Source organism: Diuraphis noxia, unplaced genomic scaffold (assembly GCF_037042655.1).
Source record: "Diuraphis noxia isolate RWA-SAM2 unplaced genomic scaffold, SU_Dnox_SAM2 contig0001, whole genome shotgun sequence".
Taxonomy (NCBI): Eukaryota; Metazoa; Arthropoda; class Insecta; order Hemiptera; family Aphididae; genus Diuraphis; species Diuraphis noxia.
This window is the reverse complement of record NW_028301711.1, coordinates 61,632,686-61,647,100: the sequence shown is the minus strand read 5'-3', so window position 1 is coordinate 61,647,100 and position 14,415 is coordinate 61,632,686.

Sequence of the window (14,415 nt, the reverse complement as noted above, 5' to 3'; positions counted from 1 at the left end):
TGAAATGTAAAGTGATTGTGGTCTGGAATATAAAAATACTGAAGTAAAAGCCTTATTGGATAAATTTGGAATAAAACATGAGACGAGTGTACCATACACACCCCAGCAAAATGGAAAGGCGGAAAGATCAATGCGAACAATTGTAGAAGCGGCCAGAACTATGTTATATAGCAAAAATCTATCCAAGACACTTTGGGCAGAAGCAGTGAATACAGTCGTGTATACAATAAATCGTACAGGTAACACAGATCGAGGCGGAAAAACACCTTATGAATTATGGTTCAATAAAACACCACATATAAATCATCTGAAAATTTTTGGTAGCGAAGTATATGCACATATACCAAAAGAAAATGGGATCAAAAGGGTAGAAAAGGTATATTCGTTGGATACTCAGAAGAAACCAAATATGCTTTGATGGAAGAGAAATTTCAATAAGCAGAGATGTAATATTCAAAGAGTCAACAAGTCCATCTACAGCTACACAAGTAAAAATCTTAAATAAATAAGAAGAGGAAGAAATAAATTCGGAAGGTGAAGCTGGAGATGAGGAAGACAACAACGACGACGAAGAAAAGTTGGATGATGATGAACAGATACCAATAGGAGCTGGACAGTTAACAGCATGATCCCTCCGGGGGGGGGGGGGGGTGCTCGCTTACAGGATGTAGGACTGCCTCCAGTATGTGGAGGAACTTGTCAAACACGGAGTGGGGGTCAGTCTCCATGAAGACGCTGGGTTACGAGCTTGACACTACAACCCAACGGTGGTCAAACAACTTTTGGCTCCAACTGGGCCAGGGGGCTGACGCATTCCTGGCTGAATCCGTCATGGATAGGCTGAACATGCAGGCCCAGGATTGGGAGATCACATACAAATCCCACCCTGCCAATAATGAGGTGGCGGGGTATTCGTGGGTAGTGGACTCCACCGCTGGGGGGATGTTGGCAGTATTGCTGGGATGGAGTGAAAAGGACATGTCGTCTCCGACTGAGGCCACGTGGGGGTGGGGGGTCCAACCCTTGATTAAGGATTTTGGGAGGGATGTCCTAAAGACCGTGACCATAGGGAGGACGGCAGCGATGACTATGTCAGGTAGTACGTTCTCGGACAACACTGTGCTGTACAGGGGGACGTTAGACTCACCGGTAGGTAACTCCTTCAATATACGGGTATTGGACCGGCCCTGTGGACTGAACATTGACCATTTTCGGGAACTTGCCTCGCTAGACCATCCCCCGGGGTCCCAGATGGTTGTAGACAAATCTTTGCCCGGGAGATAGCGGAGCTGAGGGCTCGCCTAGCCCTGCTAGAGTGTCCCCGGCAGGACGACCAGGGTCGCGAGAAGTGGAACAACGACGACGCTGGCCCGCCGCAGAGCGACGAGGCTTTGGTAGGTGGAGGAGGGCTATTGGCCAAGCAGACAGCGGGCCCACTACAGGCAGAGCTCGCCGCTGGTGCGACGCGAGCACTGACAGAGAGATTAGCAGTGAAGCCATCCACCGGCGCCTGGGAGCCGCATCAGGCGGAATAGGATGCAGGTGTAATCCTTGCAGGTACAGGGTGAAAGAGTGGGGCCTGCCCACTGTGACACACCCCGAACCAGGGTGGACTCCAGGGAAATATGCCACACATTTCTCCCGCAGGCTGGAGGCGGAAGAGCGGAAGTATGGCGCATCACTACACTGCGGCTGCACATCACCGGGGTGGGAGGCACCGGGCAATGAGATGATATGGAGCCTTAAGCGGTACCGAATGGGGAAGGGGCACAAGTGTAGCTGTTGCGCCCTACCGAGGGGCTTGCTTGAAGACGGCCTACACCTGTTGGGCAGGGTACAGCCCGGCGCAGTGGCAAGCACTGTGGTATCACAGTACCGCCACTTGAGGGCCAAAAAACCCGACGCTTGCCAACACGGGGTCATGGCGATGCTGAAGATCATGACGGGCCTGATGAAGATGGGAGGCCCGTACATCCACCCCCATTGGCGCCAGCTGTGCTATTGAGAACTCCAGTACGGGTACGTCCCATACAAGGACATGGCGGACATGAAGGATGAAGTGGTGGAGTGGTTATGCGACCGCAACTCCCTGGGGGGACCACTGGGAGAGGACGCCTACAGGAACTCACTTGGTTGACGCTACTTATCAGTGATCTTCTGGAGCCACAGGGAGATACACCTGTTTTGTATGCAGACAATCAAAGCGCCATCAAACTAGTGAAAAATCCAGAATACCATAAGCGAACAAAACACATCGATATTCGCTATCATTACATTCGTGAGAAGTTCGGTGAAGGGATGTTTTCTCTGGAGTATGTGCCAAGCAAGTAGCAGTTAGCTGACATATTGACTAAGCCAACTCCACGACCAAGATTCCAGGAACTCAGGGTGATGATGGGAATAAGATATATTAATTCTAAGTTAGGGTATATTGTTTAAGGGGAAGTGTTGAATGTAAACAACACACCCTATAGTATGTAGATTATAAGTAAAATTATTCACACTGTAGTACAGCAGACGCTGATTAGGCATTTTGTATTACTAGCATCATATTCGTTCTATGTAGTAGCCTGTAGGACGATTAGTCGTTGTTTTATATTACGCCTCGGAGCACTATAGTTATTCGTATCAATTATACATATTATTATTATATTATTACATATATCCGATCTTATTATTATTTACCTTTAGCTTCTGTGTATCTGGTGTACTTCAACAGGTTATGGGCCCAGTATAGTAAGGTAATTATAATAAAGTCATGTATGTTTGATACAATACTTATTGATTTACGAATCGCGTGTTTGTGTACAGACAGAGTACAGCAATAATAATTCGCGAAGTATAGTGCAGTGCAGTGTTAGTGCATCGATCGTGTGAAGCGCAGCAATTGTGTTTGTTATTATTACATGTATAGTGTACAGACATTGTACAGATAATTTGTTACTATGGAAAACGAATCTATAAAAATTAATAAACTAACCGGTAATGACAATTGGGAAACATGGAAATTCCAAATAAAAGTCATAATGACTGCAGCCGATATATTTGATGTTGTGACCGGAAAATCGAAAAAACCTGCTCTTACAAAATCAAGTTCAGAAACTGAAGAAGATGCAAGAAAAAGGTATGGTGTAGATTATTCAATATATAAAAAAGCGGACAACAAGGCTCAAAAGTATATAGTCACGTCAGTGGATGAACAACCACTGCAGTACATAATGAATTGTGACACGGCTAAGGAAATGTGGGACAAGTTGCTTAGTGTATATGAACAAAAGTCGGACTCGAGTGTAACGTTGATTCAACAAAGTTCTACAGCTATGTTAAAGACCCAGATGACAATATGGCGATTCATATTTCGAAATTGGAGAGTCTTAGTAGAAAATTAAAGCAGTTAGATGAACCAATATCCGACTCAATGCTTATGACCAAGATACTAATGACTTTGCCAGAAAATTATAAACATTTCTACAGTGCGTGGGATTCGATACCAAATGTGGACAAAACATTGTCTAATCTGTCATCTAGACTCATGGTAGAGGAAACAAGACAAACTCAAAGTTATGATGCTGAGAGATATACTGCAAGTAGTAGTGCATTTTCGGCAAAGAAATCATTTGGAACAAATAAAGAAAAACGTACGAAAATTGGCAATTCTGAAAATCAATGGAACAATGATAAAAAACCAGGCAAGTGTAATCATTGTAAAAAACCAGGGCATTGGAGACGTGAATGCCGGATTTTCTTAAAAGAACAAAAAGAAAGAAATAAGAGCAACTCAGGAAATGCGTTGGTTGGTGTACAATCAAAGGACATCAAAATCAGTGAGTCAGAAAAATGGTATGTGGATTCAGGTGCTAGCGATCACATGACTAGCAGAAGAGAATGGTTCAGTAACTATGAGTCATTTGAAGTTCAGTTACCAGTACGTATTGGTGATGGCAAACATATCATGGCAATTGGCAAAGGGAATATAAATGTTCAAGCGAAAATCGGTAATAAATGGGTTGACAGTCATTTGTCAAACGTTTTACATGTACCTGATCTTAAGGTAAATTTGTTTCCGTGTGGAGCGTGTCTTGACAAAGGTATAAAAACAGACAGCACAGCGATGGATGTACATTTAAAAGGGATAATCAAATAGTTGCTATTGGAGTTCGTGAGTATAAAATGTTTTCAATGGCTCTGAAGACAAAGTCAGTGCAAGAAGCTGAACAAGCAAATGTTGCAGTTAAAACTCTCACATTACTACAGTGGCATGAAATGTTGAGTCATCAGAATGTCCAATATGTTCGGAGCTACTTGAAACATATGCGGATTCCATTTACAGAAACGAAAAACAAATTTTTCTGCGAAGCTTGCATTTATGGTAAACAACACAGAGAGCCATTTACACTGAGCAATACAAAAACTACAAAACCAGGTCAATTAATTCACAGTGATGTCTGTGGCCCTATGGAGGAAAATTCACTTGGAGGTAAACGGTATTTTGTTATATTCAAGGATGATTATTCTAAATATACATATGTGTATTTTATGAGCCAAAAATCAGAAGTTAAAAATAAATTTGAACTATTTTTAAATACAGTCAAAAATCAGTTAAATATTTCAGTAATTACTTTAAGAAGTGATTGTGGTCTGGAATATAAAAATACTGAAGTAAAAGCCTTATTGGATAAATTTGGAATAAAACATGAGACGAGTGTACCATACACACCCCAGCAAAATGGAAAGGCGGAAAGATCAATGCGAACAATTGTAGAAGCGGCCAGAACTATGTTATATAGCAAAAATCTATCCAAGACACTTTGGGCAGAAGCAGTGAATACAGTCGTGTATACAATAAATCGTACAGGTAACACAGATCGAGAAGGAAAAACACCTTATGAATTATGGTTCAATAAAACACCACATATAAATCATCTGAAAATTTTTGGTAGCGAAGTATATGCACATATACCAAAAGAAAATGGGATCAAAAGGGTAGAAAAGGTATATTCGTTGGATACTCAGAAGAAACCAAATATGCTTTGATGGAAGAGAAATTTCAATAAGCAGAGATGTAATATTCAAAGAGTCAACAAGTCCATCTACAGCTACACAAGTAAAAATCATAAATAAATAAGAAAAGGAAGAAATAAATTCGGAAGGTGAAGCTGGAGATGAGGAAGACAACAACGACGACGAAGAAAAGTTGGATGATGATGAACAGATACCAATAGGAGCTGGACAGTTAACAGCAAGATCCCTCCGGGGGGGGTGCTCGCTTACAGGATGTAGGACTGCCTCCAGTATGTGGAGGAACTTGTCAAACACGGAGTGGGGGTCAGTCTCCATGAAGACGCTGGGTTACGAGCTTGACACTACAACCCAACGGTGGTCAAACAACTTTTGGCTCCAACTGGGCCAGGGGGCTGACGCATTCCTGGCTGAATCCGTCATGGATAGGCTGAACATGCAGGCCCAGGATTGGGAGATCACATACAAATCCCACCCTGCCAATAATGAGGTGGCGGGGTATTCGTGGGTAGTGGACTCCACCGCTGGGGGGATGTTGGCAGTATTGCTGGGATGGAGTGAAAAGGACATGTCGTCTCCGACTGAGGCCACGTGGGGGTGGGGGGTCCAACCCTTGATTAAGGATTTTGGGAGGGATGTCCTAAAGACCGTGACCATAGGGAGGACGGCAGCGATGACTATGTCAGGTAGTACGTTCTCGGACAACACTGTGCTGTACAGGGGGTCGTTAGACTCACCGGTAGGTAACTCCTTCAATATACGGGTATTGGACCGGCCCTGTGGACTGAACATTGACCATTTTCGGGAACTTGCCTCGCTAGACCATCCCCCGGGGTCCCAGATGGTTGTAGACAAATCTTTGCCCGGGAGATAGCGGAGCTGAGGGCTCGCCTAGCCCTGCTAGAGTGTTCCCGGCAGGACGACCAGGGTCGCGAGAAGTGGAACAACGACGACGCTGGCCCGCCGCAGAGCGACGAGGCTTTGGTAGGTGGAGGAGGGCCATTGGCCAAGCAGACAGCGGGCCCACTACAGGCAGAGCTCGCCGCTGGTGCGACGCGAGCACTGACAGAGAGATTAGCAGTGAAGCCATCCACCGGCGCCTGGGAGCCGCATCAGGCGGAATAGGATGCAGGTGTAATCCTTGCAGGTACAGGGTGAAAGAGTGGGGCCTGCCCACTGTGACACACCCCGAACCAGGGTGGACTCCAGGGAAATATGCCACACATTTCTCCCGCAGGCTGGAGGCGGAAGAGCGGAAGTATGGCGCATCACTACACTGCGGCTGCACATCACCGGGGTGGGAGGCACCGGGCAATGAGATGATATGGAGCCTTAAGCGGTACCGAATGGGGAAGGGGCACAAGTGTAGCTGTTGCGCCCTACCGAGGGGCTTGCTTGAAGACGGCCTACACCTGTTGGGCAGGGTACAGCCCGGCGCAGTGGCAAGCACTGTGGTATCACAGTACCGCCACTTGAGGGCCAAAAAACCCGACGCTTGCCAACACGGGGTCATGGCGATGCTGAAGATCATGACGGGCCTGATGAAGATGGGAGGCCCGTACATCCACACCCCCATTGGCGCCAGCTGTGCTATTGAGAACTCCAGTACGGGTACGTCCCATACAAGGACATGGCGGACATGAAGGATGAAGTGGTGGAGTGGTTATGCGACCGCAACTCCCTGGGGGGACCACTGGGAGAGGACGCCTACAGGAACTCACTTGGTTGACGCTACTTATCAGTGATCTTCTGGAGCCACAGGGAGATACACCTGTTTTGTATGCAGACAATCAAAGCGCCATCAAACTAGTGAAAAATCCAGAATACCATAAGCGAACAAAACACATCGATATTCGCTATCATTACATTCGTGAGAAGTTCGGTGAAGGGATGTTTTCTCTGGAGTATGTGCCAAGCAAGGAGCAGTTAGCTGACATATTGACTAAGCCAACTCCACGACCAAGATTCCAGGAACTCAGGGTGATGATGGGAATAAGATATATTAATTCTAAGTTAGGGTATATTGTTTAAGGGGAAGTGTTGAATGTAAACAACACACCCTATAGTATGTAGATTATAAGTAAAATTATTCACACTGTAGTACAGCAGACGCTGATTAGGCATTTTGTATTACTAGCATCATATTCGTTCTATGTAGTAGCCTGTAGGACGATTAGTCGTTGTTTTATATTACGCCTCGGAGCACTATAGTTATTCGTATCAATTATACATATTATTATTATATTATTACATATATCCGATCTTATTATTATTTACCTTTAGCTTCTGTGTATCTGGTGTACTTCAACAGGTTATGGGCCCAGTATAGTAAGGTAATTATAATAAAGTCATGTATGTTTGATACAATACTTATTGATTTACGAATCGCGTGTTTGTGTACAGACAGAGTACAGCAATAATAATTCGCGAAGTATAGTGCAGTGCAGTGTTAGTGCATCGATCGTGTGAAGCGCAGCAATTGTGTTTGTTATTATTACATGTATAGTGTACAGACATTGTACAGATAATTTGTTACTATGGAAAACGAATCTATAAAAATTAATAAACTAACCGGTAATGACAATTGGGAAACATGGAAATTCCAAATAAAAGTCATAATGACTGCAGCCGATATATTTGATGTTGTGACCGGAAAATCGAAAAAACCTGCTCTTACAAAATCAAGTTCAGAAACTGAAGAAGATGCAAGAAAAAGGTATGGTGTAGATTATTCAATATATAAAAAAGCGGACAACAAGGCTCAAAAGTATATAGTCACGTCAGTGGATGAACAACCACTGCAGTACATAATGAATTGTGACACGGCTAAGGAAATGTGGGACAAGTTGCTTAGTGTATATGAACAAAAGTCGGACTCGAGTGTAACGTTGATTCAACAAAGTTCTACAGCTATGTTAAAGACCCAGATGACAATATGGCGATTCATATTTCGAAATTGGAGAGTCTTAGTAGAAAATTAAAGCAGTTAGATGAACCAATATCCGACTCAATGCTTATGACCAAGATACTAATGACTTTGCCAGAAAATTATAAACATTTCTACAGTGCGTGGGATTCGATACCAAATGTGGACAAAACATTGTCTAATCTGTCATCTAGACTCATGGTAGAGGAAACAAGACAAACTCAAAGTTATGATGCTGAGAGATATACTGCAAGTAGTAGTGCATTTTCGGCAAAGAAATCATTTGGAACAAATAAAGAAAAACGTACGAAAATTGGCAATTCTGAAAATCAATGGAACAATGATAAAAAACCAGGCAAGTGTAATCATTGTAAAAAACCAGGGCATTGGAGACGTGAATGCCGGATTTTCTTAAAAGAACAAAAAGAAAGAAATAAGAGCAACTCAGGAAATGCGTTGGTTGGTGTACAATCAAAGGACATCAAAATCAGTGAGTCAGAAAAATGGTATGTGGATTCAGGTGCTAGCGATCACATGACTAGCAGAAGAGAATGGTTCAGTAACTATGAGTCATTTGAAGTTCAGTTACCAGTACGTATTGGTGATGGCAAACATATCATGGCAATTGGCAAAGGGAATATAAATGTTCAAGCGAAAATCGGTAATAAATGGGTTGACAGTCATTTGTCAAACGTTTTACATGTACCTGATCTTAAGGTAAATTTGTTTTCGTGTGGAGCGTGCCTTGACAAAGGTATAAAAACTGACAGCACAGCGATGGATGTACATTTAAAAGGGATAATCAAATAGTTGCTATTGGAGTTCGTGAGAATAAAATGTTTTCAATGGCTCTGAAGACAAAGTCAGTGCAAGAAGCTGAACAAGCAAATGTTGCAGTTAAAACTCTCACATTACTACAGTGGCATGAAATGTTGAGTCATCAGAATGTCCAATATGTTCGGAGCTACTTGAAACATATGCGGATTCCATTTACAGAAACGAAAAACAAATTTTTCTGCGAAGCTTGCATTTATGGTAAACAACACAGAGAGCCATTTACACTGAGCAATACAAAAACTACAAAACCAGGTCAATTAATTCACAGTGATGTCTGTGGCCCTATGGAGGAAAATTCACTTGGAGGTAAACGGTATTTTGTTATATTCAAGGATGATTATTCTAAATATACATATGTGTATTTTATGAGCCAAAAATCAGAAGTTAAAAATAAATTTGAACTATTTTTAAATACAGTCAAAAATCAGTTAAATATTTCAGTAATTACTTTAAGAAGTGATTGTGGTCTGGAATATAAAAATACTGAAGTAAAAGCCTTATTGGATAAATTTGGAATAAAACATGAGACGAGTGTACCATACACACCCCAGCAAAATGGAAAGGCGGAAAGATCAATGCGAACAATTGTAGAAGCGGCCAGAACTATGTTATATAGCAAAAATCTATCCAAGACACTTTGGGCAGAAGCAGTGAATACAGTCGTGTATACAATAAATCGTACAGGTAACACAGATCGAGAAGGAAAAACACCTTATGAATTATGGTTCAATAAAACACCACATATAAATCATCTGAAAATTTTTGGTAGCGAAGTATATGCACATATACCAAAAGAAAATGGGATCAAAAGGGTAGAAAAGGTATATTCGTTGGATACTCAGAAGAAACCAAATATGCTTTGATGGAAGAGAAATTTCAATAAGCAGAGATGTAATATTCAAAGAGTCAACAAGTCCATCTACAGCTACACAAGTAAAAATCATAAATAAATAAGAAGAGGAAGAAATAAATTCGGAAGGTGAAGCTGGAGATGAGGAAGACAACAACGACGACGAAGAAAAGTTGGATGATGATGAACAGATACCAATAGGAGCTGGACAGTTAACAGCAAGATCCCTCCGGGGGGGGTGCTCGCTTACAGGATGTAGGACTGCCTCCAGTATGTGGAGGAACTTGTCAAACACGGAGTGGGGGTCAGTCTCCATGAAGACGCTGGGTTACGAGCTTGACACTACAACCCAACGGTGGTCAAACAACTTTTGGCTCCAACTGGGCCAGGGGGCTGACGCATTCCTGGCTGAATCCGTCATGGATAGGCTGAACATGCAGGCCCAGGATTGGGAGATCACATACAAATCCCACCCTGCCAATAATGAGGTGGCGGGGTATTCGTGGGTAGTGGACTCCACCGCTGGGGGGATGTTGGCAGTATTGCTGGGATGGAGTGAAAAGGACATGTCGTCTCCGACTGAGGCCACGTGGGGGTGGGGGGTCCAACCCTTGATTAAGGATTTTGGGAGGGATGTCCTAAAGACCGTGACCATAGGGAGGACGGCAGCGATGACTATGTCAGGTAGTACGTTCTCGGACAACACTGTGCTGTACAGGGGGACGTTAGACTCACCGGTAGGTAACTCCTTCAATATACGGGTATTGGACCGGCCCTGTGGACTGAACATTGACCATTTTCGGGAACTTGCCTCGCTAGACCATCCCCCGGGGTCCCAGATGGTTGTAGACAAATCTTTGCCCGGGAGATAGCGGAGCTGAGGGCTCGCCTAGCCCTGCTAGAGTGTTCCCGGCAGGACGACCAGGGTCGCGAGAAGTGGAACAACGACGACGCTGGCCCGCCGCAGAGCGACGAGGCTTTGGTAGGTGGAGGAGGGCCATTGGCCAAGCAGACAGCGGGCCCACTACAGGCAGAGCTCGCCGCTGGTGCGACGCGAGCACTGACAGAGAGATTAGCAGTGAAGCCATCCACCGGCGCCTGGGAGCCGCATCAGGCGGAATAGGATGCAGGTGTAATCCTTGCAGGTACAGGGTGAAAGAGTGGGGCCTGCCCACTGTGACACACCCCGAACCAGGGTGGACTCCAGGGAAATATGCCACACATTTCTCCCGCAGGCTGGAGGCGGAAGAGCGGAAGTATGGCGCATCACTACACTGCGGCTGCACATCACCGGGGTGGGAGGCACCGGGCAATGAGATGATATGGAGCCTTAAGCGGTACCGAATGGGGAAGGGGCACAAGTGTAGCTGTTGCGCCCTACCGAGGGGCTTGCTTGAAGACGGCCTACACCTGTTGGGCAGGGTACAGCCCGGCGCAGTGGCAAGCACTGTGGTATCACAGTACCGCCACTTGAGGGCCAAAAAACCCGACGCTTGCCAACACGGGGTCATGGCGATGCTGAAGATCATGACGGGCCTGATGAAGATGGGAGGCCCGTACATCCACACCCCCATTGGCGCCAGCTGTGCTATTGAGAACTCCAGTACGGGTACGTCCCATACAAGGACATGGCGGACATGAAGGATGAAGTGGTGGAGTGGTTATGCGACCGCAACTCCCTGGGGGGACCACTGGGAGAGGACGCCTACAGGAACTCACTTGGTTGACGCTACTTATCAGTGATCTTCTGGAGCCACAGGGAGATACACCTGTTTTGTATGCAGACAATCAAAGCGCCATCAAACTAGTGAAAAATCCAGAATACCATAAGCGAACAAAACACATCGATATTCGCTATCATTACATTCGTGAGAAGTTCGGTGAAGGGATGTTTTCTCTGGAGTATGTGCCAAGCAAGGAGCAGTTAGCTGACATATTGACTAAGCCAACTCCACGACCAAGATTCCAGGAACTCAGGGTGATGATGGGAATAAGATATATTAATTCTAAGTTAGGGTATATTGTTTAAGGGGAAGTGTTGAATGTAAACAACACACCCTATAGTATGTAGATTATAAGTAAAATTATTCACACTGTAGTACAGCAGACGCTGATTAGGCATTTTGTATTACTAGCATCATATTCGTTCTATGTAGTAGCCTGTAGGACGATTAGTCGTTGTTTTATATTACGCCTCGGAGCACTATAGTTATTCGTATCAATTATACATATTATTATTATATTATTACATATATCCGATCTTATTATTATTTACCTTTAGCTTCTGTGTATCTGGTGTACTTCAACAGGTTATGGGCCCAGTATAGTAAGGTAATTATAATAAAGTCATGTATGTTTGATACAATACTTATTGATTTACGAATCGCGTGTTTGTGTACAGACAGAGTACAGCAATAATAATTCGCGAAGTATAGTGCAGTGCAGTGTTAGTGCATCGATCGTGTGAAGCGCAGCAATTGTGTTTGTTATTATTACATGTATAGTGTACAGACATTGTACAGATAATTTGTTACTATGGAAAACGAATCTATAAAAATTAATAAACTAACCGGTAATGACAATTGGGAAACATGGAAATTCCAAATAAAAGTCATAATGACTGCAGCCGATATATTTGATGTTGTGACCGGAAAATCGAAAAAACCTGCTCTTACAAAATCAAGTTCAGAAACTGAAGAAGATGCAAGAAAAAGGTATGGTGTAGATTATTCAATATATAAAAAAGCGGACAACAAGGCTCAAAAGTATATAGTCACGTCAGTGGATGAACAACCACTGCAGTACATAATGAATTGTGACACGGCTAAGGAAATGTGGGACAAGTTGCTTAGTGTATATGAACAAAAGTCGGACTCGAGTGTAACGTTGATTCAACAAAGTTCTACAGCTATGTTAAAGACCCAGATGACAATATGGCGATTCATATTTCGAAATTGGAGAGTCTTAGTAGAAAATTAAAGCAGTTAGATGAACCAATATCCGACTCAATGCTTATGACCAAGATACTAATGACTTTGCCAGAAAATTATAAACATTTCTACAGTGCGTGGGATTCGATACCAAATGTGGACAAAACATTGTCTAATCTGTCATCTAGACTCATGGTAGAGGAAACAAGACAAACTCAAAGTTATGATGCTGAGAGATATACTGCAAGTAGTAGTGCATTTTCGGCAAAGAAATCATTTGGAACAAATAAAGAAAAACGTACGAAAATTGGCAATTCTGAAAATCAATGGAACAATGATAAAAAACCAGGCAAGTGTAATCATTGTAAAAAACCAGGGCATTGGAGACGTGAATGCCGGATTTTCTTAAAAGAACAAAAAGAAAGAAATAAGAGCAACTCAGGAAATGCGTTGGTTGGTGTACAATCAAAGGACATCAAAATCAGTGAGTCAGAAAAATGGTATGTGGATTCAGGTGCTAGCGATCACATGACTAGCAGAAGAGAATGGTTCAGTAACTATGAGTCATTTGAAGTTCAGTTACCAGTACGTATTGGTGATGGCAAACATATCATGGCAATTGGCAAAGGGAATATAAATGTTCAAGCGAAAATCGGTAATAAATGGGTTGACAGTCATTTGTCAAACGTTTTACATGTACCTGATCTTAAGGTAAATTTGTTTTCGTGTGGAGCGTGCCTTGACAAAGGTATAAAAACTGACAGCACAGCGATGGATGTACATTTAAAAGGGATAATCAAATAGTTGCTATTGGAGTTCGTGAGAATAAAATGTTTTCAATGGCTCTGAAGACAAAGTCAGTGCAAGAAGCTGAACAAGCAAATGTTGCAGTTAAAACTCTCACATTACTACAGTGGCATGAAATGTTGAGTCATCAGAATGTCCAATATGTTCGGAGCTACTTGAAACATATGCGGATTCCATTTACAGAAACGAAAAACAAATTTTTCTGCGAAGCTTGCATTTATGGTAAACAACACAGAGAGCCATTTACACTGAGCAATACAAAAACTACAAAACCAGGTCAATTAATTCACAGTGATGTCTGTGGCCCTATGGAGGAAAATTCACTTGGAGGTAAACGGTATTTTGTTATATTCAAGGATGATTATTCTAAATATACATATGTGTATTTTATGAGCCAAAAATCAGAAGTTAAAAATAAATTTGAACTATTTTTAAATACAGTCAAAAATCAGTTAAATATTTCAGTAATTACTTTAAGAAGTGATTGTGGTCTGGAATATAAAAATACTGAAGTAAAAGCCTTATTGGATAAATTTGGAATAAAACATAAGACGAGTGTACCATACACACCCCAGCAAAATGGAAAGGCGGAAAGATCAATGCGAACAATTGTAGAAGCGGCCAGAACTATGTTATATAGCAAAAATCTATCCAAGACACTTTGGGCAGAAGCAGTGAATACAGTCGTGTATACAATAAATCGTACAGGTAACACAGATCGAGAAGGAAAAACACCTTATGAATTATGGTTCAATAAAACACCACATATAAATCATCTGAAAATTTTTGGTAGCGAAGTATATGCACATATACCAAAAGAAAATGGGATCAAAAGGGTAGAAAAGGTATATTCGTTGGATACTCAGAAGAAACCAAATATGCTTTGATGGAAGAGAAATTTCAATAAGCAGAGATGTAATATTCAAAGAGTCAACAAGTCCATCTACAGCTACACAAGTAAAAATCATAAATAAATAAGAAGAGGAAGAAATAAATTCGGAAGGTGAAGCTGGAGATGAGGAAGACAACAACGACGACGAAGAAAA